Here is a 5,668-nt window from a genome sequence, read left to right as displayed (position 1 = left end):
ACAAAATGTAGTCGTGGTCAGCTTTTCCGAAAGGGGTCAGGGGAGGGCTTTATATGCGTCGCGGAAGTTAGAATAACAATGATCCAGGGTTTTGCCAGCCCGGGTCGTGCAATCGATATGCTGATAAAATTTAGGGAGCCTTGTTTTCAGATTATCCTTGTTAAAATCCACAGCTACAATAAATGCAGCCTCAGGATATGTGGTTTCCAGTTTACATAGAGTCAAAGGAAGTTCTTTCAAGGCCATCGATGTGTCTGCTTGGGGGGGAATTTACACGACTGTGATTATGATCGAAGAGAATTCTCTTGGTAGATAATGTGGTCGGCATTTGATTGTAAGGAATTCTAGGTCAGGTGAACAAAAGGACTTGAGTTCCTGTATGTTGTTATGATCACACCATGTCTCGTTAATCACAAGCCATACACCCCCGCCCTTTTTCTTTACCAGAGAGATGCTTGTTTCTGTCGGCGCGATGCGTGAAGAAACCAGGTGGCTGTACCGACTCCGATAGCGTGTCTCGAGTGAGCCATGTTTCCGTGAAACAAAGAACGTTACAGTCTCTGATGTCGCTCTGGAAGGCAACCCTTGCTCGAATTTCGTCTACCTTGTGGTCAAGAGACTGGACATTGGCGAGTAGTATGCTCGGCGAGCGGTGCGCGATGTGCCCATCTACGGAGCCTGACCAGAAGACCGCTACGTCTGCCCCCTCTGCGGCGCCGTTGTTTTGGATCGCCGACTGGGATCCGATCCATTGTCCTAGGTGGTGGACCAAACAGAGGATCTGCTTCGGGGAAGTCGTATTCCTGGTCGTAATGTTGGTGAGTTGACGTTGCTCTAATATCCAATAGTTCCTCCCGACTGTATGTAATAAAACCTAAGATTTCCTGGGGTAACAATGTAAGAAATAACACGTAAAAAAACAAAATAGTCCTAGGGTCCTTAGCTTAGTGATGAGCTTTGCGAGCTTTGTGGGCACTATGGTGTTGAACGCTGAGCTGAGCACCATGGAGCAATATGGTGTTGAACGCTGAGCTGAGCTGTAGTAAATGAACAGCATTCTCACATAGGTGTTCCTTTTGTCCAGGTGGGAAAGGGCAGTGTGGAGTGTGATTGAGATTGCGTCATCTGTGGATCTTTTGGGATGGTATGCGAATTGGAGTGGGTCTAGGGTTTCTGGGATGATGGGATGATGGTGTTGATGTGAGCCATTACCAGCCTTTCAAAGCACTTCATGGCTACCGACGTGAGTGCTATGCGACGGTAATCATTTAGGCAGCTTACCTTCACTTTTTTGGGGGGCACAGAGACGATGGTGGTCTGCTTGAAACATGTAGGCATTACAGACTCGGTCAGGGAGAGGTTGAAAATGTCAGTGAAGACACTTGCCAGTTGGTCCAGCATGCTTTGAGTACACGTCCTGGTAATCCGTCTGGACCAGCGGCTTTGTGAACGTTGACCTGTTTAAAGGTCTTGCTCACATTGGCTACGGAAAGAGTGATCACACAGTCGTCCGGAACAGCTGATGTTCTCATGCATGCTTCAGTGTTGCTTGCCACAAAGCGAGCATAAAAGGTTTTTAGCTTGTCTGGTAGGCTCACATCACTGGGCATCTCGCAACTACTGTAGGTTTCCCTTTGTAGTCTGTAATAGTATGCAAGCCCTGCCACATCTAACATGCATCAGAGCCGGTGTAGTAGGATTCAATCTTAGTCTTGCAATGACGCTTTTCCTGTTTGATGGTTCGTCTGAGGCCGTAGCGGGATTTCTTATTAGCGTCCGGATTAATGTCCCGCTCCTTGAAAGCGGCAGCTGTAGCCTTTAGCTTGGTGCGGATGTTGCCTTTAATGCAGTACATGGCTTCTGGTTGGGATATGTACGCACTACCACTGTGGGGATGGAATCGTCAATGCACTTATTGATGAAGCCGGTGACTGAGGTGGTATACTACTCAATGCCATTGGATGAATCCCAGAACATCTTACAGTCTGTGCTAGCAACACAGTTCTGTAGCGTAGCATCCGCGTCATCTGACCACTTCCGTACTAAGCAAGTCACTGGTACTTTCTGCTTTAGTTTTTGCTTGTTAGCAGGAATCAGGTGGATAGAATTATGGTCAGATTTGCCAAATGGATGGAGAGGGAGGGAGAGCTTTGTATGCGTCTCTGTGTGTGGAGTAAAGGTGGTCAAGAGTTTTTTCCCCCTCTGGTTGAAAGGTAAAACGGATTTAAGTTTGCCTGCATTAAAGTCCCCGGCCACTAGGAGCGCCCCTTCTGGATTTCCTTGTTTGCTTATTGCCTTATACAGCTCGTTGAGTGCGGTCTTAGTGCCAACATCAGTTTGTGGGGGTAAATAGACAACTACGAATAATATAGATGACAACTCTCTTGGTAGATAGTGTGGTCTACAGCTTATCATGTGGTACTCTACCTCAGGCGAGCAATACCTCGAGACTTCTTTAATATTAGACGGCGCGCACCAGCTGTTATTGGCAAATAGACACACCCCCCCGCCCTATGTCTTACCAGACGAAGCTGCTCTGTTCTGCCGATGTACGGAAAACCCAGCCAGCTCTATATTATCTGTGTCGTCGTTCAGCCACGACTCGTGAAACATAATATATTACAGTTCTTAATGTCCTGTTGGTAGGATAGTCTTAATCGTAGATCGTCCAGTTTATTTTCCAATAATTGCACGTTGGCCAGTATTACGGATGGTAGTGAAGGTTTACTCACTCGCCTACGAATTCTCACAAGGCACCCCAACCTCCGCCCCTTTTTTCTCTGTCTTTTCTTCACGCAAATGACAGGGATTTGGGCCTGGTCTTGAGAAAGAATCTTTGACCAGTTCGAGGTGAGTAACTGTTCTGATGCCCAGAAGCTCTTTTCGGTCATAAGAGACGGTAGCAGCAACATTATGTACAAAATAAGTTACAAACAATGCGAAAAAGCAAACAAAATAGGACAGTTGGTTTGCAGCCTCAGCATATGACACCTTCTGCACTACTCTGATCATGGCAATCTCAACCTGTCTTTCTCTCACCGGACACCTCTGATCTCCAGCACCATGGGTACCCCTACAGTTTACACACACAACTTTTTCCACCAATACTAGACATTCTTTTGTCTCGTGTCCTCCAGCACAGTTCTCACATCTAGGAATTTCCCTCCCTACACACTGCTTCCACATGACCATAAGCTTGACACCTAAAAAACTGTAATGGATTCGGGACAAAAACTGACACATCCTAACTTGACTTCATCTTGTATAAACTCTGCACCAAAACTCACTAGTACAGAGAGTGTCTTCTCTCTTTCACCAGTGGGTTCCACTGACTCCAAGTCCAACATCCATTCGGGTGTACCCGCCATCTTGTGACTCATGAGAGCCGCACGTGGTGATCCTGCAAGGGAGACTGGGTAAGACAACACGTAACATCCCCAGTTCACGGGTTGTCCTTCCACTGCTCTGTTGTTCGCTTAATACACTGAACAAAAATATAAATGCAACATGTAAAGTGTTGGTCCCATGTTTTATGAGTTGAAATAAAAGATCCCAGAAACTTTCCATATGCACAAAAAGCTTATTTCTCTCAAATGTTGTGCACAAATGTGTTTATATCCATGTTAGTGAGCATTTTTATCCTTTGTCAAGATAATCCATTCACCTGACAGGTATGGCATATCAAGAAGCTGATTAAACAGCATGATCATTACACAGGTGCACCTTGTGCTAGGGACAATAAAAGGCCACTCTAAAATGTCACACAACACAATGCCACAGATGTCTCAAGTTTTGAGGGAGCGTGCAATTGGCATGCTGACTGCAGGAATGTTCACCAGAGCTGTTGCCAGAGAATGTAAAGTTAATTTCTCTACCTTAAGGCACCTCCAATGCTGTTATAGAGAATTTGGCAGTACGTCCAAACGGCTTCACAACCGCAGACCACGTGTAACCATGCCAGCCCAGGACCTTCACATCCGGCTTCTTCACCTGCGGGATCGTCAGAGGGGGGGGTGCGGAGGAGTATAATTCTGATTGGCTGGGCCTGGCTCCCAAGTGGGTGGACCTATGCCCTCCCAGGACCACCCATGGCTGCGCCCCCGTCCAGGCATGTGAAATCCATAGATGGGGCATCATTTATTTATTTCAATTAACTGATTTCCTTATGTAACAGTTTAACTTTACGTCCGTCCCCTCGCCCCGGGCGCGAACCAGGGACCCTCTGCACACATCAACAACAGTCACCCACGAAGCATCGTTACCCATCGCTCCACAAAAGCCGCGGCCCTTGCAGAGCAAGGGGAACCACTACCTCAAGGTCTCAGAGCAAGTGACGTCACCGATTGAAAGGGTATTAGCTCGCACCACCGCTAACTAGCTAGCCATTTCACATCCGTTACACTTATATGAACAGTACCTCAGCAAAATCGTTGAAATTGTTGCATGTTGCATTTATATTTTTGTTCAGTATACTTTAGTCTGAGACTGCCATCATTGAAGTTGTCTGTGGTGACGAGGGGCACGAGGGGCATTGTACAAAACAATCGTCTCTAACCAATCAGATTATCAAAGCCAATGACACATTTTCAAACTACTGCTTTACCCATGTGTGTTCTGGCCCTGGCCCAACTCATCGGTTTCTGACCAATCAGACGGCCTCAAATGTGTTGGCATTCGGTGAAGTGTCAGGGAGATACTCAGATCCAGACTCATTGTGGAGAATAAATGAATGTCTGTGGGCGTGGCGTTTGGCTGGAGCAAGGGGGTTTTCTCATTTGGAAAAAAGACCATCTTCCATCCTCCCTCCATAACTTGGAAAGGTTGAGTAGTCGAGGATTGTGTCAATTCGTTAGTAGTCACATAGGCAGTGGTGGAAAAAGTTCTCAAATGTTATACTTGAATAAAAGTAAAGACACCTTAATAGAAAATGACTCAAGTAAAAGTGAAAATCACCCAGTAAAATACTACTTGAGTAAAAGTCTAAAAGTATTTGGTTTTCAATATACATAAGTATCAAAAGTCAATGGAATTGCTAAAATATACTTAAGTATCAAAAGTAAAAGTATTAATTATTTCAAATTCCTCATATTATGCAAACCAGACGGGTAGCCAGGAGCACACTACAACTCTCAGACATTAATTTACAAACAAAGCATTTGTGTTTGGTGAGTCCGCCAGATAAGAGGCAGTTGGGATGATCTCTTGACAAGTGCGTGAATTGGACCATTTTCCTGTCAAAATGTAACGAGTACTTTTGGGTGTCAGGGAAAATATATGGAGTGAAAAGTAAATTATTTTCTTCAGGAATGTAGTGAAGTAAAAGTTGTCCTAAATAGTAAAGTACAGATACCCCAAAAAACGACTTAAGTAGTTCATGTATATCCATGTATATCCTCCAACGGAAGAATGTGGAAATCTGCCAAACCCCCATATTGTTTTATCTATAAAATGTCTTGCACAACTAATTTCATTAGTTTTGATCACAATATGGGATCCACCCCTGTAAACATAATTTTGCCTAAGGACCATCTCATTTCATGCAAGCGTATTCACGTTCACTATCCTCGACGAATCTCCTCGATCAACTTTGACCAAAATCAAAAGGAGGCGAGAAAGCACGCAGTAGGTAAGCCTGTCTTGTTGATAAAGGTCCAAGGTAGCAGGCTAG

This window comes from Salvelinus alpinus, chromosome 1 (genome assembly GCF_045679555.1).
Source record: "Salvelinus alpinus chromosome 1, SLU_Salpinus.1, whole genome shotgun sequence".
NCBI classification, from domain to species: domain Eukaryota; kingdom Metazoa; phylum Chordata; class Actinopteri; order Salmoniformes; family Salmonidae; genus Salvelinus; species Salvelinus alpinus.
This window is presented reverse-complemented; position numbering follows the sequence as displayed.